Consider the following 27,661-nt stretch of genomic DNA (forward strand, 5'->3'; position numbering starts at 1 on the left):
CAGTTGGGTCTCCTACAATTCAACTCAATTCTGACACCATCTACTCTAAGATAGCATCAGATTTCCCAGGTTTACTACCACAAGACTGCCCCACTTCAAATATCAATCAAAAGTCAAGGTTGTCACTTGTGCTTCTGACCAATTGGCTATAAATCAGAGGTTTCCACAACTCTGTCCTCCAGTTTGACCAATTTGCTAGGGCACCTCACAAAACTCAGGAAACCAGCTCACTCACTAGATTACTGCTTTATTATGAAAGGCTGTAACTCAGGAACAGCCAGATAGAAGAGATACAGAGGGCGAGGTGTGGGGAAAGGGTGTGGAGCTTCCCTGCCTTGAGTGCGCCTCTCTCTCATCACCTCCAGTGTTCACCAACCTGGAAGCTCTTTGAACCCGTTCTTCTGGGGTTTTATGGAAGCTCCATCACACAGGCATGATTGATGAAAACACTGACCATTGGTGACTGAACTCAATCTCCAACCCCTCTCCCCTCCCCAGGGATCCAACCTTCTAATCACTGGTTGGTTCCCCTGGCAACCAGCCCCATCCTCAGGTTAGCTAGGGATTTTCCAAAAGTCGCCTGATTAGCATAACAAAAGGCACCTTTTCCAGTTCTTCTCACTTAGAAGATCCAAGTGTTTTAGGAGCTCTGTGCCAGGAACTGAGACAAAAACCAAATATATATTTTTTATTATAATATCACATTCCTATTATGTAAATATGTGCACACACATATATACACACAGATAAGTTTTAAAAAACACTATTCTTTTCTGAAAGGAATCACAAAAAAATCCTCAACTATGGTTAAATTTGTTGAAAGGGACTGAGTGGGCAGGTCATTTTTATTTTTCATTTTGTCCTGTCTGTCCTGTTTGGCTTTCTGTTTTTAACGTGTTACACTTCTGTATCTCGGCAGCAAGACATTGAGCCATTTATTGTTTGCATTTTAAATCCCTAGGTCTTAAGAACGTAATATGCATTTTATTTTCAAGTAAAACTAAGATTTCAATCCCTCCTTTGCACATTAGTGAGATCTCTTGCTGGTTGCCTGACAAGCTGGAGGCTGAATACCCTCTGGACACACATCATTGTGCTCGGGGTCTAAGAAGACACAAGATGAACAGGGGGCATCTTCAACGAGTGTCTGCAGCATGTGACTATTTGGTTTTGAAAATAAACTAAAAAACCACTTGTATTTTTATATTAAAACAAACATGGCTAGAGAGAATACAACCTTCATGTACTGAGACCAAACATAAGCCACTGAAGACAATCTGTTCTGAAAGTAGGACCTTTCAAATTCTACGACCAGACTCTCTTAGGATGTGAGTTTCCTCTTCTCTGTCTTCTGGAAGCCATATCTGATAGAGTCTACTGATTTTTAAATATAGTGTTTCATTTGTTATGATCTCTTCTGCTAGAAACAGTTTAATTATCCATTCATTCCCCCTCTAGAATGCTCCATTACAAGAAGAATTTCGTCTAATTTGTACAAGATTGTGTCTTCACTGCCTAGAACGTAATCTGACTTGTAGCAAACCCCTAATAAATATTACTGAATCAAAGAATGAATGAATAAATGAATGAATGAATGGATACTTCTTGTGTTAACTGAAGAGACTGCACAGTAATGTTTTCATTATTAATTCAGGAATCCTATGTGCAAAGTGTATACCTTGGTGTAATCACATTTGATGGACAATTTGATCAATGCTAACTAAAAAGTTTATACTGAGGTATGAGTATATGGCTTCCTTTATATTACATGTTTTTAGATAATACATTGCTTTTAGTATCAGCCCAATTTTACCTGCTATATGGTATGTTACCAGTATTTCCTTATGTATTATACAGCCTGTCTTCATTAAATTATTTTAGAAAATTGAGCAAGTTCAATTAATTTTGTCATAACTCACTTGGAATTATTTGAAATAAAAAGGTAAATTTAAAAAAAAAAAAACACTAAAAGGAATGGGGACAGAGTAACTCGTGAAAGCAAGCACTTGCATTGTTGAATGCCCTTCAATGTTCAGAAGTTTTATCTTACAGTGAGCCCCAAACCTTCACTTTCTGTAACTGCTGTGCACTGACCACCTTCCATGCGCTGGGGTTATATGTGGTCCCTTTATAAAATGACTGAACTCCAAATATATGACACCCCTGGACCCGACCCAAGTCTCCTCCTAATAACCCTGTATCTTAAGATTTCCACAATGCTGGCCCCAAACCCCTCTTTTTCTTTCCCTCATCAGCCCACTAAATTAAAAAATGAAATCTACTGTGTACACTGAGTGCAAATGATCTACTGAAAGTTGATTTATGAAACTTCTGGTGTTCACTGTTGCATAACCTGCTTCCACAGTCAACGTATACAACGATGCTTACCAAATGTTAAAATGGGACATTCATGGTTGTCTCAGAATTTCTAATAATGCTCCAAGCTGAAGAGTCTGCATGGCAAGTATGCCACCATTCTAAAGTAATAGCCCACACATACCCACAGAACACTTACAAAAAGACATGAAAACTAGGCGAGAGGCCATTTGACATGCAGGCTGTACAATAAGGACTAAGAGCTCTTGAGGAGATTGAGGAAAGGAATTTCTAGGACCAGTGGGTCTTTTGATTCTTCCTCTTCCTCTAGGGGAGGAAGCTGACGTGCCCAGCACACCTCCACCCCCAGGTTGGGGATGGACGTTCACTGCCACAGCAGCAGGTGCACTGAGAGCTCTTGGAACCATCAAGGAATATTCCCTAGAATTGTGGCAGGGGGGATAGGGAGAGCATGGAATGAACCAGAGACAAGCACTCGCTTGCAGACTAGAAACGGCCGAGGGTGGGGAGGCTGCCTAGCACAGAGCACAATGGCAGCACAGGGAGGGAGGTAAGCAATCGGGCAAAGTATATTTCAGTTCTGCGATGGGGAAGGTTCTGTCAGTTCCATGGGCCAAGTAGGTGCCTCGATGGAGTGCCATCAAACTTGATTCACTTTGTGAGATGCTAATAGCAGACTTCCAGGGTGAGGAGACTGCAGCAATGAGAGGCTGAAGGGATAGGTTGAGGGGCAGGGGCTGGAGGTGTACTCCGAAGAATTCCCTCCCCAAATGCTCCAGGAAAGAGTATAGCACGTGGACACCTGCCATGACAGAGGACACTGAGAGCCAGCTCAGAACCACATGCATAAGATCAGACTCTGTCCCTCTCCTTCTCATGCGACGGTCCTAGTCTCACCCGGATTCCACAGAGTAGGGAGGGTGAGAAAACAAAAAAAGAGTGAGACAGACTGTGCCCTCTTCCCCACTGCTTCTTTTTTTTTTTTTTCTTGTTTTTTGTTTTTGTTTTTTTTGTAGGAAGAGGAGGTAATTAGGCTTATTTATTATTTATTTTTAGAGAAGGTACAGGGTATTGAACCCAGGACCTTGTGCATGCTAGGCAGGCACTCTACCACTTGAGCTGTACCCTCCCCAACTTCAGCTGTCCCTTCCCCACTCAAGGCTTCTTTAAAAAAAAAGTTTATATTTTTATCTCATATATATATATATATATATATTCATTAAGAAAAAGTATGATTTTCTGCATTTTTAAAAACAGATTAGGACTAAATTGGCAGAGAAGGGAACTTGGAGTTTTAAGCTAGACTACTCTGAATCATTTCATAACAAAAAGTTGATCATAATGATTAAATATATGACTGTTTTTGTAATGAAAAGTGAACCGGAAATTTTGAGATGTGCCAGAAATGATGTCAAAGGAGAGGGTAGAGGCGGGGAACGGGAGTATGTGAGACGATCCTCAAATTCACACCACCCAATGAAGAGATTATCATAACAACATAACATCTGAAATTATAGTTGAGCTAAAACAAAAAGCCCTGGTACGAGACATACAGAAGTCAAAGCCATAGTGGTCAAGCATGCGCTCTCCCAGGTGAACCTGATTCGTGCACACGAAGCAACAGGAAGCACGGGCTCTGGCTGCAGGGGGTGAGGACAGGAGCTGAGGCATCCGTGGCCATCAGAGCAGGATGCTGAAGGGCTGCCTGTCAAGTAAGAGCAACTAGAAAACTCCCCATAGACAGTCAAGCAGGTAACTCGGGTCTGCAGCAAGGGTGGGCACGGGCTGGAATTTACACTACCCATGTGATTCAACAATTCCCAGACTCATGATTAACCCAAAGTAAAGAAACGACAAAATGAATCAAATACCAGCAGAACGCCTGTGGCCCAGAAAGAAGTACATGTAAAACTTCCCCTTGGAGTCACTTCAGTAATACAGAGCAAAGTGGATGCCAGGATAAAACAACCCCCACTGAATAGGCGTTTGTGATTAAAAAAAAAAAAAAATTAAAAAAAAAAAAAAAAGTACAAGCAATGTGAGAAAGCAAGCTATATATGACGGTCGCTCCATCCTAATGCTGTTAGGAAAAGGGGAGAAAATGACTTTTCACAATATACTGAAAGAGAAACTACTACCTAAATTGAAGACCTAGAATTGGAAGGCATGACTTTAAAACTTCTAGAAGAAAATATGAGACTAACCATATGCCTTCAGAAACAATTCTTTAAAGAAGACGCAAAAGTAAGAATGAAATAGGAAAAACTAGGGTTGCCAAGTAACAAAGTTCTGGCCAATGAGATATACAGTGGTTTCCGCTTGATGGTGGCGGGGTTAGGGAGATGAGATTCTGGCACCGCCCTTCTTCCCTTCGCTCCACCTGGAGCAGTGAAAGCGGCCTTATATCCAGGAGAGACAGGCCAAGAGCGGTGCAGAGAGAACCACCCTAATATCATTCAGCCACAGAACAAATGCCAGCCAACTCCACCTCCACCTCCAGGCATCTCCGTATATGAGAAAAATAGTCCCTGCTTATTTAAGCTACTTTTAGTCTGATTTTCTGTTACTTGAAGCCTAACTGATACAATCATGTTCCTAAACAAAGGACTAAATAATAAAGGACGAATGAGGCAAGTCAGATAAGTGAAAAGCGCTTCCTCTAAAATATAAACTTGAGTAGGCTGTTAAATTTCACTTCGCATAATCTCATGCTCCGATTGCATATGGCATAACACATGAAAACACAAGGAAAAGAAAACTGACTATTGGGGACTGTTGTTGGAGATCAAAGCTGCATTATCCCACCATGGAAAAATTCCTCAACTATATGAATTTATATCACTCCTGCCTCTGATTCACAAGAAGAAGAACTAGCTCTAATATTTATTCCTTTTCTATGCACAGATTCAGTTTGAAAAAAGCATAAAGACATCAAAGACTGAATTCCAATCTTTAGTCTCCAATTAAATAAGGAGACACAAAATATTTATTTTTTACTTGTAAGGTATTTTGCACAATGCTATAGAAAAGCCAAAAAAAAAAAAAAAAAGAATTAAGAAAAGCTTATTCTGTTTGTTTTAAAAATCATAATTGGCTGATAAGCACCTTAATTGCTAGGACATTTTAGTACTGACTACTTAATTCCCACTATTTTCACTGTATAAATCTCATAAGAAGTAAAATTTGAGTTATACATTTCTATATTACATTTAGGTATTATTGACCCATGCCACACAAAAATAAATATATGACGTCAGTTAAAATGCAAGCTTATATACTATGCTCAACCTTAAAGGGGCATTCTTCATTTGATTCCATTATTTATGTGATTGTATTTTTAAAGCAGCAATGGCTAAAAAGTAGAATATTGTTTTAAAATGACTGCTGAATATTTCTTCTCAACAAATATATGTAAATGAAGACTACAGAACTGCTACAAGGCATTCGCCAATTTAAAAAAAGATTATTGAATATACCATTAAAATTCACCATCTTAAGGACCACTTTAATTCTCTGCTTTAAAAACGTTACAGGAATGAAGAGAAGTTCATATGTAAGCACGTTACGAGCAAATGCCATCAAACTGCTTTTCTGAGAGTAAGCTACATTTCTCGCCTGTTTCTACAGGTCCATTTCTTGATATAAATGGAAAAAATTATTTAACATCCTTAATCTTGAGGTGAAGGGGCGAGTGGTGGCTATTTTTGTTTGTAACTATTCATCTCAATTCAGACAAGGAAAAAATATATTCAAGTTACTGTTTCTGGGTGCTAAATTGAATCCGGTGTCCTCTCCTCTTAAGAAAATTAAGTTGCTTTTGTGCAAGAGTGTTTTAATGAGAACAGAGCCCGCCGACAGTGATAAATGGGAATGACACCAGAGAGAGCGTGTAAGCAGGACAATATGTGCACGGTACAGTCTTACAGCCTATTTTTCACTGACTATTCTGAATGACTTCGCTGTTTCTTAAGGGGCCTATTAATCTCAAATTTAGTTATTACACAACGTTTATTTGAACATATATTCTGCGCATGATGACAGTTAATAAAGGAAATCTTTCACAAGCTGTATTTTTACATATTGTTCCAACTACAGCTCCCAGTCATTTGATGGTATTGATGGAATAACCTACATTGTGCTGAGGTTTTAAAAAAAAAAAATGGCACATATATTCAGATTCCTTTCTAAGCACATGGGGACTCTTAAATAACCGTTAAAATGCATACAAAAAATCCTACTAAGAAATGGTAAAAGTAAAAGGACATCTTAACTGTTCAACAAAGATTGTTTAATGTGAAAAACTGACCCTTCTACGATAAACCAGGCACCTTCGAACACTTTTAAAGCTTTGGTGCATAATATGCAATAGTGCTTGCATACCAATCTCCATTTTTACAGTACGCGTGGAGTAGGGAAGGGAAGACAAAATCAATTTTCTTGAGGTGCAAAAAGAATCAAGTAGAATAGTTGCTTTGATTTTCTCCTTGGTATGCTTTTTTGATAAAATACCATGTACTTAAAATAGGGGTGATACCGTATTTCTTACTTCTGGTCACATACCTAAAGGTTTATGAGAATTATTTTAACATTTTCCTAAAAACGTATTTATCAGCTCAAATACCTTCATCTGAGATTCAGATTGTGGTTCTTGTTCCAAGAGAAGTTCGCTACTTTAAGTATAACTGCTGCATAATAATAAAACCTAATGATATTAGCAAGAAATATTTATATCAGTTCAAGATTTTTAAATCTGCCTCATAATTAAGATGAATATGGACTTAAACACCTTCAATTTCACCCTCCTGAAATCTGTCTTCAAAGGTGTTAGATTTCAATGAAATCAGAACTTTCAAGTAAGAAAGGGCCCTTAGATACTCTGACAATCCATTTATAAATGAAGAAACAGAACTCTAGAGAGATAAAGGCTCTTCCCCAAGGTCATACTGGCTAGTGACAAAGCCAGAATAGAACTCATCTCCAGATGTTCCCTGTACCCTCTCTGTAACACTCACACTGCCTATTTTACATTTTGTTTTTAACAGATATTTGTAGATTTATAACGTAAAAAGAACAGACACCAAACCATTAATAGTGGCTATGTTGGAGTGATAGGATTACGGATATTTTTTCCTTTGTGCTTTTCCCAGCTTTTTCAGGTTTTTGTACTGATTACGTATTTATTAGAAAAAAGTATACAATAAATGTTACATGTTAAGTACGACTAACATTTTAGAGGTTCTCACTTTAATCTTTAGGCAAACCTTGAATAATGAAATGGGGCGCTCAATCAATGTCTGACTAAAAACAATGAAACTGAGGATAATACCAAGAAACTACCTAGTCTTGTTATATTAATGCTGAATACTCAGAGGAACGAACTGTGGTTATAATATCTGTGGTCAGAATATCAACTATTAACTTGAAAATATACATTATTTTTTATTAATAGCTTATTAAGAACTTACAAATATCTAAGATGAAGCTGAACATAGCTTATTTGAAATATTACACACTACTTGACATTACGTCTTTTTTTAAAAGCCAATTTTCTCAATAGTCCTGAAGTTCAATTGTCCTTAATCTTTGGAGTTTCCTATGTCCTGCCAAAAAGGAATAGAATAAATGTTCCTTTAATTGTTCATTCATTCAATGTAAATTTATTAAGCAATTTATTATGCTAAGCACTGAGAATACAAAAATAAATACCACAGAATACCTGCTCACAGTGATCAGGCTGGAAGATGGACATCATAATGGCTATAATATAAGATCAATAGAATCAAAGTTATGGCAGCACAGAAATTAAATACTAAAATTTCTTGTAAAGTGGGCTTTTTCAATACCTCCCACAAAAAGGACTTTTCTGATCAATTAATGGACGCTCTCTTTAATGCCAACACGTGAACTAAGCTGCTCAGCACACCAACAGAGAAATCGGCCAAGAATTCCCCTAATGCTTTGCTTAGAAAGGCATCCACAAAACGTAAGTGACAACCTATGTCAAACCATCTACTGTTTCTTACAAATTTTAGACTCTAGCTACCAAACTCTGTTATTTCTGCTCTTTTCCATCCATTAGGTCTGGGAATCTCAGAGCTTCTTAAAAGGGCAATGGATCAATCCCTTAGCAATAATTCTCTCATCAGCTTTTCATTAGCAATAAAATAGCTTTCTTATCATCTTCTGGGAAATAACTTACCATGGATTCACAGCACTACAATGGACTTCTGCAGATCACCTAATCATAGCACTTTCCATCAAAGAGGACCACACTGAAACCACTAACAAATGGGACCGACCTAGCCTATTCCTCATGTCTTCAGGATCAGAGACTACATAATCTTTTAGAATTTTAAATTTAAAATCTGTATTTTAAATCACATTTTTCACTAGCAAGCCTTTCCCTTTTCTGAATTAACTTGTGAGATCATCTTTTTATGTTAGGTCCCCTGAGAGGATTTAAAAAGGGCTGTGTTATTGCTATTACTAGTATGCTGGTAAGTTTAACCAATGGCTCTCAGGATGAGGGGAGAATCACCAGTTTGCAATATTTGCTGACTTTTGTGCTGTAAATGCTCCCACCATGGCCAATTTCAAGCTGCAAACCTGATGTCACTGAACACCAAGATGGGAAGAGATGACATAATTCCAAAGGCATAAAAATTAGAAATAGAAGAGCAAATTAAACACAAAATAAGCACGGGAAAGAAATTAAATAAAGATGTGAGCAGATACAAATGAAATCAAAACCAGAAAGACAACAGAGATCAATGAAATCAGAAGCTTGCTCTTTGTGGGGAAGGTCAATAAAACTAATACACTTTTAGAACAGGGATTGGCACACTTTTTCTGTAAAAGATCACTGTTCCATTTCAACCCAACTGGTCAAACACAACTGAGCATACTGCAGTATAATTCCAACACTAACCACGTGGAGTATGGCAGACAGCACATGCTAAAGGCTCAGTCCTCCACAAGACCTCCCCCACTTCAGATGGGCAGCTGAACTTCAGGAGTCCCCAGGCCACCAGCACTTCTGATCAACCGGCTACAAATTCAGGGGTCCCCATGACCCCCTTTGGTTCAATAATTCAATAGAACAACTCATCAGTCTAAATGAAAGTGCTAGACTCATGACTACAGGTTTATAGAAGGGATACATACAGAGCGAGGGCTGTGCTTCCGTGCCGGGTCCCCGTGGAGCCAGAGCACATTACTCTTTCCGCACATCAATGTGTTCACCAACCAGGAAGCGTCACTGAGCTTCAGTGTCCAGAATTTTTAATTTGAGTTTTGTAATGTAGGCCTGGTTGATTAAATCATTGGCTGTGTGACTGAATTCAATCTCCAGCCCCCTCTCCTTCCCGGGAGGTCGAGTGGCTAAAAGTTCCAACACTCTAATCACATGTTTGGTCTTTCTGATGACCAGCCCCCATCCTGAAGTTATCCAGTGGCCCATCAGAGACACTCCAATCCCATGGGAAATTCCAAGGGTTTTTGAAGCCCTGTGCCAAGAACCTGGGACAAAGATTACATATATTTTTTATTATACCACAGCAACATAATAAATATTTTAGGCTTTGTAGCCCATATGGTCACAAATTCTTAACTCTGCTGCTATAACACAAAAGCAGCCATAGATAATGTACAAGATAATGATTGTGGTTGTGTTCCAACAAAACTTCATCTCTACATACTAAAATTTGATGTTCGTTTCATTTCATGTGTCATGAAATTATATTTTCTCTTGATTTTTTTTCTAACCATTAAAAAATGTACAAAGCATTCTTCAGTCATTTACTATACACAACATGCTGCAAGCCTGATTTAGCCTGCAAACAATAAATTGTCCATCTTTGCTCCAGGAGAAAAAAAGAAGATAGAAATAATCAATATCAAGAATGAAAGAAGGAGCATCCTTCAGATACTTAAAGAGTAAGAATAATGTAAACAACACTATGCTCCCCAAACTTGACAACTTAGATGAAAGAGACAAATTCCTTAAAAAACACAAATTACCAAAGCTCTCTCAAGAGGAAATAAATAACCTAAATAGCCTATTATATATTAAAGACATTCAGTGTATGTTTAAAAATTTTCCCACAAATCTCTGAGAACAAATGGCTTCACTGGTAAATTCAACCAAACATTTAAAGAAGAAATAATATTAATTCTGTAAAACCTGACCGAGAAAACACAAGGGAAGGGAAAATCATTTTATGAAACCAAAACCAAATCAAAATATCATAAAAGAACTGCAGAACAATAATCCTCATGCATATAGGCAGACACAAAACTTACAACATTTGAGCTAATTAAATCCAATAATATACAAAAAAGATAACACATCATGACCAAGTGGGGTTTATTCTAGGAATGCAAAGTTGGTTTAGTATTTGAAAGCAATTGAGGAAATTCACCTCATCATCAGAGTAAAAGAAAAAACATGTGATGAAAACTAGTAGACAGAGAAAAAGTATTTGACAAAAGTCCACATACATTTATGATTTAAAAAAAAACTCTCAGGAAATAAGAATTGAAAAGAATTTCCTCCAAATCATAAAGGGCATCTTTATCAGAAAACAAACAGATAACATCACATTTAATGGGAAAAGACTGAATGCTTTCCTTTTAAAATCGGGAATCCAGTAAGTCTACTTAGACTATACTTCTACCCAACATTGGCCTGAAAGTGCTAGCTATGCAATAATGCAAGAAAAAGAAATAAAATGCAAAGAAATTGGAAAAGAAGAAATAAACCCGCTTTTTCACAAATTATGTGATCCTAGAAAATCTCAACAACAACAACAAAAAACCTTCAAGAAATAATAAGTTTAGCAATGTTGAAGAATACAAGGTATATAAAATCAATGAATTTCTATGTATACTGGCAATTATATTGACTAATTTAAAATTGGAATTAATAAAAATGCCATTTACAATAGTACATCAAGATCATGAAGTTCTCCTACAGAGAAATATGTAAAGTCCTAAATAGAAAGATATGTATTAGAATCCTCAATTATTAAGATGTCAAATTTCCCCAGACTGACCTATATATTTAAAGTAATTCCAACCAAAATCCCTGCAGAATTTTTAGAAGAAAATGACAAGATGACTAAAATTTATTTGGAAATCTTCCTCTTGGAAAAAAGAAAAAAGTCAGAAGACTGACACTACTTGATTTCAACACAATATAAAGCTGTATTATACAAGATAGTGTGGTATTAGCTTAAGGACAGATACATACATCAATGGAACAGAACAGAAAGTCCAGAAATAGATCTATATAGATATGATAAGTTGATTTTTGATGAGGGTGCTACCGTAATTCAAAGGGGAAAGAATAATCTTTTTAGTAAGTGATAACTGACATCTCTATGCAAAACAAACAAGCAAACAAAAAGCCAGAACTCTGACCCTTACCTCACACCATATATAAAACATTGGAATGGATGGTAGAGCTAAACATAGGAGCTAAATCTATAAAACTTCTAGAAGACAACATAGAGAAAAATCTTTGTGACTTTGGGTTAGGACAACATTTCTCAGACAGGATATAAAAATCATAAAATTTTTAAAAGATGATAAATTGGACTTTATCACAATTTAAAACTTTTTTCCTTCAAAAAGGCACTGTTAAGAAAATGAAAAAGCAAGCTACATATTGGGAAAATATATTTACAAAACACATATCTAATAAAGGACTTATAGGTAGAGTATATTTTAAATATACTTACAACTAACTAATAAGAAGACAATCCCATAAAAAGGTGGACTAATGACTTGAACAAACACTTCACTAAAGAAGCAATATGGATAACATACCAACAAAAGAAAAGATGTTCAACATCATTAGTTAGTAGAGATGTGTAAATAAAAATCATAATGAGATATCACTATATACCTACTAAAAGAGCTAAAACTTTTTTTTAAAAAAAGCTTTATAGTTCTGTGCTGGTTAGGATGTGGACCAAATAAAAGTCTCATATATTGCTGGAATGAATCCAAAATGATACAGACACTGTGGAAGAAGTTTAGCAGTTTCTTTTTAAATCATACATATACTTACTATATGGCCCAGCCATCCCTCTTCTGGGTATTTACTTATCTAAGAGACAGATATTAATGGGTCCATACGAAAACTTGTGCTCAAATATTCAGAGCAGCTTTACTTATAATAGTTCAAAATTGGAAATTACCCAACTGTCCATCAACTGGTGAATAAACATATGATATATCCATACAAGATGATACTACTTAGCAACAAAACGGAATGAACTACTGATATATGCAACAACATGGATGAAATTCAGAAGCACTGTGCTGAGTAAATGCAGCCAGAGACAAAAAGCTATGTACTGTATGAGTCCATTGATACGACATTCTGGAAAAGGCTAAACTATACAGACAGAATTCAGATCACTAGCTGTCAGCGACTGCAGGTAGGAAAAGGAAAAGAGGCACAAAAGAATTTTTTAGCATTATAGCAATGATCTTCACAACTTCATGTATTTTATAAAACTAATCAAATTCCATACTTTAAAAGGGTGATAGATAAACAAGGTCCTACTGTATATTTTTATTTCATTTATTTATTTATTTATTAAACAGCAGTACTAGGAATTGAACCCAGGACCTCGTTCATGCTAGGCATGCACTCTTACCGCTGAGCTATACCCTCCCCTCTATTGTATAGCACAGGGAACTGTATTCAGTGTCTGGTAATAATGTATAATGGAAAAGAATCTGAAAAAATATGTATGTATAACTGAATCACTTTGCTGTACACCTGAAACTAACACAATATTGTAAATCAACTATACTAAATTTTTTTAAAAGGGTGAATTTTGCTATCATGAATTTTACTATCTGAAAATTATATATTCATAAACCTGGCTTTGTAAATTTATACACATTTTTAAAGTAAACAAAGTAGAAAAAATAACTAGATGTCATTATGATTTAGCTTTTTCATATTTACGTGGTTTTGAAGTTAACAGAAATTTCAATAAATAAATATTAATAAATCTTTACTTAATAAAAATAAACACTAATCAAAACCACAGAATTACTGCCACTACCTACTACCTATAAAAACTGAAGCTTCAGAGCTCTGCCTGTAATTTGTAAAAAAATATCTTTCTAAGTCATTATTTTCAACATAAACAGAATGTGAATACTGAAGGACTCTGTGGGCTTACTGACATTCTAAAAAAATACCCTTTAAAAATGTACAAAATAAAAATAAATTTTAAAAAGATACCCTTGTTTTACATCTTTTTAAAGATAAAAACTTCATGTTAATTAACTATTTTAATTTGAAATCATCACAGAGACATCCGTGAAAAACTAGAAAAAGGAATAATAACAAAGTCAGAAGACTTAGTCTCAGAACTACTCAATCATAGACACAGCTATGAAAACTCTAAATCTCAGATTCTTCATTTTATTAGATGGGAATCAAAACACCCACTTCATAGAATTTTTGTGAAGATAAATGAGATGGCAAATACAAACCTCCTGGGTATTCTATAACCATATAAAGACTCATGTACATGAGGCCCCGCAAGTCTTCATCATGCAAGTATTCATTCTCCAAGTCCCAAAAGAATTCAGGTTGTACATGGAAGCAAGTGACATCATAGCAGGGGGAGGTTCACTAATGAACTGATCATTTCTAAGTGAGTCTCAAGAAAATATTTTCCCTTTCAACACTCACACCCCAGCTGCTTCACAATAATATCTATCTCTGTACTGCAGCTTTGGTTGGTTTATTCTCATCAATTGTACAATACTTTAAACACCTGACAATATAACACAGATAAAATGTGAATAGGTTGCTAAATATGATTGCGAGTCCTAAAGAAGATACAGGATTTCATTAGTCAGTGAAATCAGAACAAAATCAATGACAGATGAGAAAAAAGTAAATGACAAGATAGATACCTAAAAGGAGAGTAATCAAAATATTTTTTTAAATGAGAGCATCTGTGAAAATTGATGAAGGCTCAATTTTCTTTTTTGGCAAATATGTATCTTTATGACTGTGTTGCAAAAATAAATAGGAGGAAAAGATGTGACATGATGTCATTATTTTACAAATTCCTTGGGAAAATTACACCGCTCCTCACCCTCCAAAACAACATAATTCTTTCTTCACTCAAAGAATTAGCAGACAGTTATCATATAACCTGAATTTTGTTCAGTGAATTAAAAAAGCTTCTTTCCAGGGGGAGGGTATAGCTCAAGTGGTAGAGTGCATGATTAGCATGCACGAGGTCCTGGATTCAATCCCCAGAACCTCCTCCAAATATAAATTAAATAAAAAAACCTAATTACCTCCCCCTCGTAAAACAAAAACCAAAAGAAAGCTTATTTCCATAATTTACAGTTTCACTTTTTAAAAAATAAAAACGAATTAAATATATCTTTCAGTAATTAATACTAAATGCTAATTCTTTCTTTAAAGCTAACTAACTTTAAGTGAGCTTTCTTCTATATCATTTACCATTGAATAATGTGGATCTTCTCTTATTCTAGTTACTCAAACTTTTATGGACGGGCAGAATAGAGTAATTCTTTTTATTTCCTACAAAGTACATCTGAGGCTAAAAAAAGTTTCAATGTGTTACACTCAACAGAATATAATTTAAATTCTCCACAAATATAAGAGAAATGCAGAAAGAAATAGCAGCCGACATCTTCCCAACTTCCTAAATTTTACATATAAGGGTTGGACAGAAGCCCAGCGTGGGAAGTGACTTGCTCAAGATCACACAGCTTTGGGCAGCAGCTAAGTCAGGATTACAAAGGCTCCCAAACACTCCTCCTTCTCTAGGCCATTAATCTTTATTTGACTCCAATATATTATGCAGGTAAGATATATGTGAATATCAAAAATACAGGGGATGGATGTTATATAGACACACTAAAACGTAAAACACTAGTCAGCAAGCAGTGAAGCACTAAATCGACTTCAAATTTTTATTAAGGTTATCCTTCTGTTAGTGATTGAAGGTATATTAGCTTAGTGGCCCATGCAATAGCTGTAGCACCACAACTAATGGACTGCCAAGAGATGATTTAATAAAGAGGCCCAGCTGAACAACGGTGTATAAGTAACTCTGACAACCTGAGGCTTTCTTCTGGTCAAACGTTTTATATCTGTAAGTGACTTTCTCTAAAAAAAAATTACCTGAGAAGATACTCTCAGAAGGTTTCACTGTAATAACAGCAGCCCAAACATTCTTATATAAGTTCAGATTCTCCGAGATCTAAAGATGTGATTAAAAAAAAAAAATAGTTTAAAGGTCTTGTCCCCTGATCCTTCTACAGGCACCATTTATAACATGGTTAGAGACCTAGTTAAACAACGCATTGAGCAACTACACTGTGTCATTTCTTTTGGGCGAAGTAAAATAGAGAAATAGAGCAACTTTTTAAATGTTGCCCTTGAGATTTTACTCTAAAATATGAGCAGTAGAAATTGGGAGGGAACTGGGAAGGGTGAAATTAAAATATTTATTAAATACACACTTCTATAAAATATTACACGGACTCCTCATCTTTACAACATGGACCAACTTGCACTGAGAAGAGAAAAGAAAAGTAGTGTGGGGAGAAAATGTCAAAATGAGCCAAGATTTTAAAAAATAGTAATGCTGTTGTTTGATAGGAGTTCCGGGAAAGACGCCTTTGCATCCTTTATAAACTTTCTGCGCAGCAAGTCAGTAACAAAACTTTCAAAACGTCCATGTCTACCCCTTGATCCAGGAATTCCACTTTTAAAAACTTATCTAAGAAAATAGTACAGATCCAAGAAAAAATTATTAAAAGAATCTTCATATTAACATTATTTTTTAATAGCAAAAATTATCCCGGGCTAAAATAAATCACTGCACATCCATACATGAGAACGGTCAGTTGTCTTAAAAAGAGTGTTGTAGAACCATAGTTGCAAAACATGTAGACATGTTCACAATGCATTGTTAAGTGGACAAATAGGATTATAAAATAGTATGTATTATATGATCTAATTTTATCACACATATGTACAGATAAAAAGGTCAGGAAGATACACATTAAAACATCTCTATTGGTATCAGATAGTGGGATTATAGTATTTCTTTGTTTTGTTTACCTACATTTTTTAGATTATCCACTAGGAATAATACTGCTTTTTTAATAAGAAAAAAGCAAGTTATTAAGAATTTTTAAACAGTACAAGAATATAAAATTTCATATAGTCATTTTGGAATATTGTATGTGACTTTGAGATGCCACAATACAGGGTGCTTTAGAATAGTAAGCCTTTCCTTTGATATACCATTGGTCAAAAATTATGTTTATGTGACAATGTGAATCAAACCCAAAAGAAAAGTCATTTCACTGAGACTAACGATACTTTTGTTTTATTAGACAAAGAATCCATCACAGCCATTATCAAAGTAGTCATTTGGGGAAATTAAATCACAAAAAAATTAAGACATTTATGTAGGATGATTTTAGGTTACAAGCAAAATGGATGAAGGTTTAAATACTTAAACTCACAAATAGTACCTTCGGTAAAAAGAGTTTTTATTTCCTTTAAAACAGGGTTTATTATTTACTCACGTAAAAAATGTATTCCCTTAAATACTTCCTACAATAGCACAGATAAAGTCAAAGAACTCTGTTCCAGATGCAAAGTTAGATTTCGGATTCTTTTTTAAGGATGCTCAACTTCTTATGAAACAAAGACAGAGTTTCCCACCTGAATTTTCACATGAAATATTTCTACTATGAGACAATTTAAAAGCCTTTGAAATTTTTTTTTATGTTTATAGAATCTAATAAAATATTAGGTAGTGTGTAAGACATGCACACACCGTGGTTTGTGTATTGCATTATGGTATAACTCATTCAAAACATGTTTATGAAATAAATATTTTCTCTTTTAGACACATGTGAAAATAAAGAATTGACCTAAAAATAGGAATAATACCTTTGAATTTAAAATTGTGTTTAGATCATCTCAAAACAAATTCTTGATTTAAAATGTGTTCCTGGGAAATTTTAAGAATAAAATGAGGCACAATGTTATTCCTTTTGAATAACTGTTCCTTTTGAAAAGCTGTTTTTCAGATTCAAAATCAAGTAATTAATTTAAACACTTCTTTCTCCCAATCACTGAAAGGTATGCTGCTCAACACCTTTATAAGACCTTAAATCTCAAATTTTAATATTCTATAGAAATTAGGAAAAAATACGGAATTTGTTTTTCTTCCAGTGCTACTCTTTATTTCCATGAACACAAGGACGTTATCAGAGAAAAGCACTGCTTAAATATGAACTGTCTAAGCACAAAGTGTCTATGACACCTAATTATTTATAACACACCCCCTTGGCCAGAATATTGTAAGGAAGACAAGCGTCAGGTAACAGTTGGATTGAAAGACCTCTGTTTCTGTTTCCTTCCCAATCATTCTCTGAAGCTCTTAAAGATCTCAGTTTAACTGAAGACTTTATCAGACACCAAGTAAGTTAACATGTACTGAAAAACTCTGTAAGAATATAAACGGGATGTTTACTCAGACCAGCCCTCTTTCTTTAACCACAATTAGCTTAAAGATCCAAATTGTGAACATAGTTTTAAGATTTTCCTGACGTGTCCTTTAACCTGCTTCCCCCACGTCTCTTCTGTATTGCTCTCATCTTTCTAGTTTTAAATTTGAAAGAGGTTTACATTTTTTAGAAAAAGAATGTGGATGCTTTTTAAAAATGTATTCCCTTAACTACTCCTTACATCTACTTTCTAATCCCCAACTCACTTAATTAAATTCAGTGTGAATTTAAATTGCAATTAACATCTTTTGAGGGATTACATGTTCTAATCACAATTATGCAGTGAATCCTTGAAACACATACATTTTGTTATATTATCTGAAATGCAAATTGGAGTCCAAAAAAGATGTTTAATAAAAATTTATAGTTCTGAAGACTTAATTATGGAACCTAAGGGATTAGAAATGAGACTAAAAGGAGCAAAAGCATGGATACAAGTGCAAAAAACAAATTGTTTCACCTCCAGAACCCCTGGAAATGGCCCCACTTGGCTCCCACTTAACCTTCCTTCTTCACAGTTTAAAAACTGCCTTCTAAGAGGTTTCATTAACCAAACCACATTTCATTCTTCCCTCTAGATCAAGCTCGCAGGGTCTTAAATGAGAGGGCCTTAATATTCTACAAGATCAGGAGACAAGACCTGTTTCTGACCCAGGAATTTATAATGAAATGACTTACTTTCTTTTACTTTACTTTTTCTTTAAAATAGCATTCCATAAGCAGAAAAGAAAAAGCTGACTTTTTTGAGCATCTTCTATATGCCAAACAACAAGTGATATTTCGCTTAATCCCCAAAATAACCCTATGAGGCACTATTCCATTTTATGGACTGAAAAATAAGGCTCAGAGTAGTGGAAAAATTGGTTGAGAAAAATAAGTGAAATGAATCAGTGGCAAAACTGGGACTCCTAAGCCCGTGCTCTTGTAAAAGGACAGCATCGTACCTGTGAGACTTTAGGAAGAAAGTCTAGCACAGAGCACTTGTTTTCAGTTGTCCATTGTAACTAGAATCCTCTCAAACAGGATGCTAGACACCTTCCTCTCCCTGGTGGTGAGGTTGCACAGAATCCTTCAAGAAGTTGCACTCTTGGGACTCTCAGGGCTCTTTCTTTAAAATCCTAGAGCTTGCCAAAAGCCAGGCTTACTTCACTGCCACTCAGTCAGTGTCCAGCAGTCAGGACAGGCTTTATTGCGAAGTCAAGATCTGATTTATTTAATTTATGCCCAGTCTCCTTTTGGCAACTTTTCTCTTCAAGGTTTGTGCACCTAGCAGACTATTACCTCCAATGTAAAATTTACCCTCAACTATCAGCTTCTTGTTAACTATTCACTCTTCACACAACTTTTGCTGCCAAGCTTACTAGTAAAAGAAAGACTATTTAGGCTAGCTCTTACTTTTTTCCTTTGAGATCATCATGAGATGATACCAAGTTACTAAGCTACCTACCCAGTCAACCCTGAAAAGTAGGGTTAAAAAAAAAAAAAAAACTTACTAGCATGGTTTTCCTTTCATTTACCCATGATCCATTCCCCTAGACCTATGTGGCATTATTATGCTTAATGTAACAGAACCTCCTGAACAAAAATAAACATGGACACAACCCGAAGACTGGAGGGAGACAGAACGGAGAAGAGGGCTGTGTTTCAGTGTGTGGTTTACCACCTTAAACAACCGTGGGATACGCAGGTACACACTAGAGGGCGCTAGACTCAGCTTTCCTAGGTCTGAATCCAGTACCAAAGCTAAAGGGACCTCCGAGATCAATTTAAGCCCTTTCAAGCCTATTTCCTCATCTCAAAAACAGACGTAACATTAGTATCTACTTGTAAGTGCTAAGTGAGAATTAAATGAGACAATTCATGTAAAGTATTAGCATAGTAAGTGCTTAATAAATGTTAGTTATTATTAACTGTATCATTAACAATATCATATTACTAAGTGGTAAGAACCATTAATCAATGACTTGCCTAATTAGAAACCCAGAAATAGAGATAAAATTTCTGGCAAATTTGGAAAAACAGAGACAAACATCATATGGTGGAAAAAAGAAGGAAGGATGGACATTGGGGTATGAGGCTAGCAAGCCTTTTTAAAAACATGGTGTTTCTTTCTTACTACATAACTCACTGTGATTTTAGAATCATCACCATTATGTGGAATACTTGATTAATATTTAGAGATTTGTCAGACCTCAGAAAATATTCAACAAAGAAAAATGTTTTTACCACCTTTGGGGTAAAAACCTGAAAGAAATTCTGGAATGGGATTGGAAGAAGGGGTGGAAACAAACATTCATGGAGGAGTGGGTCTAATTAGGATTGGGGTCTGGGGTAAAATGATCAGTCAGGGTGCTCGTAAAGTCTCCTGAAAGGCGAAGGTGGAATGGGGAACATAACCGTCTCCACAGGCACTGGAGAAGCTAATGGCTGCCAGGAGGGCAGAAACCAACCCCTCGGGCAAAATCTGTGCATCTCATTCCAGTCACCATTTTTCTAACTCTGGCCTTGCTTGCACCTCTGATAAAATAACAATGTGGGAAGGCTACAAAGGGGAGCAAATGGTTGGTAGTGGTAGGAAGGTGATCAGGAGAAGGTACCACTGGTGTCAGAGAGGTTGAAAACTTAACTGAGGCAGCAGCTTCACAAAGCTGCCAAAGGGCACGTGGATAATGCTTCCTTGAGAGCAGTACTAAGCAAAGGTAAAAGAAAATAAGGAATATTCAGATCCCTGAACTTAAAATCTTATTATCATCCATTATAGCTATAATAGAAAAGAATCTGAAAATATATGTATATATATGTGTGTATATATATGTATAACTGAATCTCTTTGCTGTACACCTAAAATTAACATTGTAAATCCACTATACTTCAATAAAAAATAAAACTAAAAAAAAAAACTTATTATCATCAGAATCAACCCAATTAGTTAGTCAACAAGCATTTGATGAATTCCTACTGCGCATAAGAAACTGGGTTTTTTTTTTAATGTAAGATGTGATCCCTGTTCTCAAGAATATTTCAACCTGCAAGGCAGTATAAAGATGTGTCAAATCCAAAGCTACTTTAAAGAAAATCAGGCATTGGACAAATGTTTATTTAAACCAAAGAAACCTCATAGATTTTCTTCAGAGTAGACTTCCTTTAATTCAGTTTATTATTTGCTCTCTGATGGGCTTCCTTCTGTGCACAATGGCTGATGTGTAACTCTGTTCTAACAACAGGGGGCATACACAGTCCGCAATGTTGGCTGATGGGAGAGCGGGGATGTAAAAAGGGGGGGAATCCTTCGACTATTTCTCCACTTATCTCATGGTCTTACTGCTCCACACACACCCCACACGTACAACTGACTAAACAGGCAATGTGAAGACATGTGATAAAATGTTTCTATACCACAAAGAAAGACTGCTTAGAAGAACTAGTTCCTTCTCTCTTTATTCTGTATATGTAAAGTCAGATGCACACTTCCCTTTTTAGAAAAGAGTCTTTTTCCTTTATTTATTTATTTGTTTGTTTGTTTGTTTATACTGAGGTATAGTCAGTCCACAATGTTGTGTCAGTTTCTGGTGTCCAGCACAGTTCTGCAGTCCTACATGAATATACATACATTCAGTTTTCATATTCTTTTTCACCATGAGTACTACAAGGTATTGAATATATTTCCCTGTGCTGTACAGTATAAACTTGTTTATCTATTTTATGTGTACTAGTCAGTATCTGCAAATCTCAAACTCCCCGTTTATCCCTTCCCACCCCCCTCCCCCTGGCAACCACAGATCTGTATTGTATGTCTGTGAATCAGTTTCTGTTTTATACTTAAGTTCATTTGTTTTTTTTGTTTGTTTTTTGTTTTTTTTACATTCCACATATGAGTGATGTCATATGGTATTTTTCTTTCTCTTTCTGGCTTACTTCGCTTAGAATGACAATCTCCAGGGCCATCCATGTTGCTGCAAATGGCATTATTTTATCATCTTTTATGGCTGAGTAGTATTCTATTGTATAAATATACCACAACTTCTTTATCCAGTCATCTGTCAATGGACATTTAGGTTGCTTCCATATCTTGGCCATTATAAACAGTGCTGCTATGAACATTGGGGTGCAGGTATCTTTTTGAATTAGGGTTCCCTCTGGAGTGGGATTGCTGGGTCATATGGTAAGTCTGTTTTCAGTCTTTTGAGGAATCTCCATACTGTTTTCCATAACAGCTGCACCAAACTGCATTCCCACCAGCAGTGTAGTGGGAGGGCTCCCTTTTCTCCACACCCTCTCCAGCATTTATCATCTGCACACTTTTTAATGATGGCCATTCTGACTGGCGTGAGGTGAAGGAGCCTTTTTTCTAATAGAATACAAGGTAGCTACCTTAAACTTTAACAGGGTTTTCAATGGAGTATTAAAATGATTAGAAAAAATTACAAAGAATCATGTAGATCTTTTCCCACCAGATGTGTGGTAACCATCCCACTAACCGTGGAGCCTACACTAGACCCAGACTCTTGGCATTTGCTTACTTTGTGAATATCTCTGAAGTTCCTCCTTTTTAATCTGCAACGTTACTAACCCAGGCTGGTCTGTCAGTGTGGGATGTACCCGAGCACTAATGACAGTGACCACCATTTCCCAGTTCTTCAGCGAGTGCCAGGCATTGCCCACACATCATCTTTACACATTATCTTCTCGTGCAGTAGGTATAGTGGTAACTAAATAAAAAACACAACAGACATATTTAAAATAGTTCCCACTCATATACTGCCATTTTAAGTCAGTTTAAATAAACAAATGTATTAGAAACAGTTACACATCCAGGAATATTTGGAAACTTTCCCAGATTTAGGCAGACCCTAAATTCCCTCCAGAAGCTGCCTAGAACACTGGCCCAACTGGATTTTCTTTTCCATTCAATATTCTTTTGCTTTTGAAGGGTGGCTTTTTAGAAAATTAATTGTTTAAGAACATATTCTGGTATTAACCCTTTAAGTTAAATAATGTCTATCTGAATAATTTGTTGTCTCAAATTCTGGATGAAGACAAAGTTACTCCCACTTGCTGAGGCTTGGTAAAAAAAGGTAGATAATCCAGGGGAAAGATTAAAAACTGAAATCCATTGAAAGTATACAGCCACACATATTAAAATAATCATCTAATAACTGAAAATTATGACTTATAATGGTAATTAAGTGTATCATTATTATGGCAAGCGTTTGTGAGTACTCACTCTGTCAGGCTAAATGATTTATATTTATTATCCTCTCATTTGAAATTCATACTACACCCATTTTACAGGTGAGGTAGATGAGAGGTAAAGTAATTTATCCAAAATTGGATAGCTAGTAATTAGTAGAGCCAGGATTTGTATAGGTCTGTACCAAAGCCCACACTCTTTTTACTCTTCTATGACGTCAATGTTAAAAACCTCAACTGAAGACAAAACGCTACAGCAATTTGAACCCCTCCTGATATCAAACTCATAAACCAGCCCCCAAAATATCCCGCTACCTCATCCACCCCACCTACTCCCGAAAGATAGGTTTCTTCAGTTTCCTAAAGATGCATCAAAAATAAAGAGAAATTAAAAGTGGTGTCAACCCAAAATATAAACCCTGCAGCACCTTGAAAAATGAACTTTTCTATAAAATATTGTGAAACAACTGAGGGATGAGTATTAAAGAATAATGAAGGTGCGAAAAAAAATGTACTACTGTCAGCACTCTACCTGGGTACCAGTGTGGCAGAGCATCCCAGTTGCAAACAAATCAGCCTACGTGCCTGTTTCGGAAAACACCGCCCTGTGCTATATACACCAGTGTGGGGAAGGAAAGCAAGCCCAGAAATGAAGAAATGAGTAAAACCACTCATCGTGCTGTGAGGAAGAAGAACTTTGCAATAAACTTTCCCTCTAGACTTAGACTGAAATCTTCCTACAGATTTCCTCCCCTCATTTACATATCTGTGCAGGCCTATTTCTTTTTTTTTTTTTTTTTCCCCTTCCAAGCCCCTTTGCCCTTTCAATCATGAAGCATATTACTCCACTGTCAGTGCAAAGCAGCTCCTAACAACAGGGAACCCAGCTGGGATAGGAAGAGGGCAGCAGGCTCACGCATTAACATAATAATCCAACTGTGTTCCCATAGGCCCTTAGGGCAGACAGCATATTAGGTAGGCCTCCTGTGCAGACCCCGGTGGAAGCTGCCTGATCACCTGCCTATCAACCTGTGGCAGCTACAGCAGCTCAATAGCACCAGCTCCTGCCAAGCAGTGGTGCCCAATTACCTTACTACAAAAGGCAGAAATCCATTCTTCTATGTCTGTTTAATGTACTCAGTGCATTGCCTTATTTACGATTTGAATCTCCGTTTCTGCATTGTTTCCAGGGGACTGACTTATTGCCTTTTAACTTCTGAAAGTCTATTCGTCCAAAGGCCACCGCGCTGCAGTAGGCGGGAGTGAGGCCTAAAACTAAATTGCAAACACAAGAGCTCAGGTTGGGAAGCTCACTGCTCAGTCACCAGTCGTCTGAAGATTCTTTTATCACCCGAACAGAGGACTAGAGGTGTGGGGAAGACCTGAAAGGCTGCCATTACTGTTTCCTCAAGGGGACAGAGGTGGGGAGGGGAATCCTATACCAATGTCTTCTCGAAATGCAGTGGTTTTTTTAAATTCTAATCCAAGACATATTCTGAGGTTCCCACAAAGCGCCAAGCCTTTGTGCACACTGGTCCGCTCCTGTGCAAAGTGTGTGGATCACTGCCATTGGCTGAAGTACAGAATCACAAAAGATATGACAAAAAAAATTTTAATCTCAAATTATGATTGAAGACTCAAACGAAAAGCTGGCCCACGTGGATGCTTTTTACTGTTTACATGTATGGAACGCATGTTTTATTTTAATGCTGCTCGGTTCCTAGAGTCTTTGATTTACTCTATGTGTGGTTTTCTTTCCAAGCCACAATACCTATCAAATAAGGAAAAGCCAAGGGGTATATTCCACTAAAAAGACATTATTTATAGTTTATACAAGATCATCTTTAAAACCTCATAAACATATGTTTGAAATTATAATTCACTTTAGTGAATTAAACACAGTAGTCACATTATTTGATGAAATTCCCCCTTTAAAAGGCTGTGAGAAAGGTGCAAATTTTGACATAAATGTCTATTAATATTAACATATTAAATTAACATATATTAAATTAAATATGGGAAAAAGGACTTTCAGAAGCATTCCAAACAATGCTATTTAAAAGATCACGAGGCTACCACTTTGGCTAGAGAAACATTTTCTACTGATCAAGTATTTCCAAAAATACAAAAACTGAGTTTCTAGAAATGTTATACTTTGGGTTTTTTAATGGTTATTTTAATAAAAAATGAATCCTCCAGTCAAACAAAAGTGCATTTATCTAACATTTCTATGAATTTTAAATGATCGGGAACTAATAATATTGTTTAAGCAAACCAACCTGATGTGCTTCATGTATGTTCTAACAATTAAGTAAAAATGAAGTATCAAGGCCATATCTGCACCTGCCACTGATGTTCACTGTCAAGGTTACCTCTGTTACCTTCACATTAACCATTTGTACATGATGTTAATGGATGCTGGTGACCATGCAACAGCTTGTCAATTCTTAGGATTACTTCCATACATGCTAGGCGGGCGTTAATATAAGGTAAATGCCCTCATCATGAACAAATCTGTTTGCTCTTTACCATACAACCTAGGGAAAATTCAAATAAAAGAAAAAAAAACTAACATTTTTTTTTCTTCTGTGAATAAATCATGAGCTGTTTAATGGTCTCTAAACAATACACTACAATATATTATACGTTGATGGGAGTGTAAATACAAAATACTAAACTCAATAATAAATATTAATGCTTATATATGTGTTAAACAGCAAAATTATACACATCCCCTTCTTCATCTTTTGGGGGTTCCAGAAGCTCTTTATTCTTCATAAACTCTTATATTTGGACAAAAGGTAATGCATCTTCCAAGTCATTAAATCCAGTAACTTGATTTTTGATTAAAAAACAATAAACAACAGCCATATGGTGACAGGATGAATGGCGACCTAGACTTTGCCATTTTAATTCCTTCAAGGGTATGCTCCACTCTAGCAGGAACACAAGGAAAGCGTTTATATAAAATAGAAATCTATCTATTCCATTAGTAAGAACTTGATTTTAACTTGAATAGCAACGTATGCAGCTAGAATAATTCAGCTTCTAAAGAATGGCAGAGAAGGGAATAAGGGACACAATTGTAGTATCATTTCTAGCATGAGCAATGCAATTTTGGATGAGGTTAAAATTATTTAAAAAAATAAACAAATGAAGGGAAGTGTTATTTCAATTTAAGTGGGAGTAAACAGAAATAGAAAATAATGCAGAAGAAGCCATATTTATGTTTAGGTATGATATACCAAATTTTAAAATCTACCCCCTCCCCTCCCTGCAGCCATTCCTTTGGGCTCTAAATTCCTATATCTGAAATACACCACATCTTCATTTTGATTCAACTAGAGTAGTCCTTCCCTGCCAGAGAATTACCTAGAAAGGACCCTCTTCTCCCCATGGAGAGCTACTTTATTCTTAAAGACTTTATCTACGCAGTTCAATTTGGTAGCGTAGACGTGGCTTCAGAGATGGTTTGCACCTAGTATATTCTGACATTCCTGCCAAGGAAAAGATTAAGTACGAAATATCCGAAATTACACGTTAAAATAGATGCCATTTTACTTTGTTTCTTCCTGAATAGCCCTTCAACTGTTGAGGCACATACATTTTTCCCCAGGCAAAGTCCCCAGGCTAAAATAACTAAGCCTCATATCTTTAGGAAACCCAGCTTTCCAAACATCATTCTTAGGTATCTGATTATCTATTGGGTGTAGTTTCATTTCATATTTAATCATGCAAATCTTACATGAAACAGGAAGAATGTTTCACTTCAAACATTTCTTTTCAGTCAACTACTCGTAGTGAACACAATCAATGACAACACTTAATTTTCTACAACTTCTTAAAATGTTTATAAATGTTAGTTATAGAGTTAGAAGTCACAATTACTCGAGACCTGATTATTTTGGATTTAAACCTACCTTTCCTTTCAGGACTGCCCTCTCCAGCAGCAAGCTACCCCACATTTGCTACTGGGGAAGGGACCCTCCCCTCTGCTAAGTTCTAATTCTTTTACTTTGCAACTGTTAGACTTTCAGGCAACTTAGAGTCAAAGATCACCATTTTAAACAGTAACAGATGTTCCAAAGCTATTACTCCAAACCTCAGGTGAGGATAAATAGAACTTCAAATTAAAACTAAAGAAATTTAGCAAACAAGTAAAAAGGTAAATAAATAAGTAGCTCTTAAGATCTTTCAGACCATCATAGACTAAAAAGAAAAGTTTAAAATTACGCACTAAACCTCAAAGCTTTCAAAATTAACAGAAATTAAAATGCATATTGAGTTATCACATTCTAACAAAGCTAACCTAATTTATATTAAAAGCATCTTTATTTAGCACATAATGCCATCACAAAAAGTTTATAGATTACTCCCTCAATACCTACCCAAGTACTAAATCATTATGCATTAAGTCATTAAAGAATTTTTAAGAGATCTTAATTGCCTCTTCTTACAACTTAGTTCTCATTTCAAATCAGAATCCGTCCTAGAGAGCAATAGAAAGAATGCTGAAACAGAATTAAGA

The 27,661-nt window shown here is 36.0% G+C and overlaps 1 protein-coding gene across 3 annotated transcripts in view; it reads right to left on the reverse strand.

Annotated features, from left to right (window-relative positions):
• The window catches only part of SLC10A7 (solute carrier family 10 member 7), a 223,498-nt gene that overhangs the window by 155,475 nt on the left and 40,362 nt on the right, over positions 1–27,661 (reverse strand). The gene's annotated exons all lie outside the window — the stretch shown is intronic.

Source organism: Camelus ferus, chromosome 2 (genome assembly GCF_009834535.1).
Source record: "Camelus ferus isolate YT-003-E chromosome 2, BCGSAC_Cfer_1.0, whole genome shotgun sequence".
Lineage (NCBI taxonomy): Eukaryota > Metazoa > Chordata > Mammalia > Artiodactyla > Camelidae > Camelus > Camelus ferus.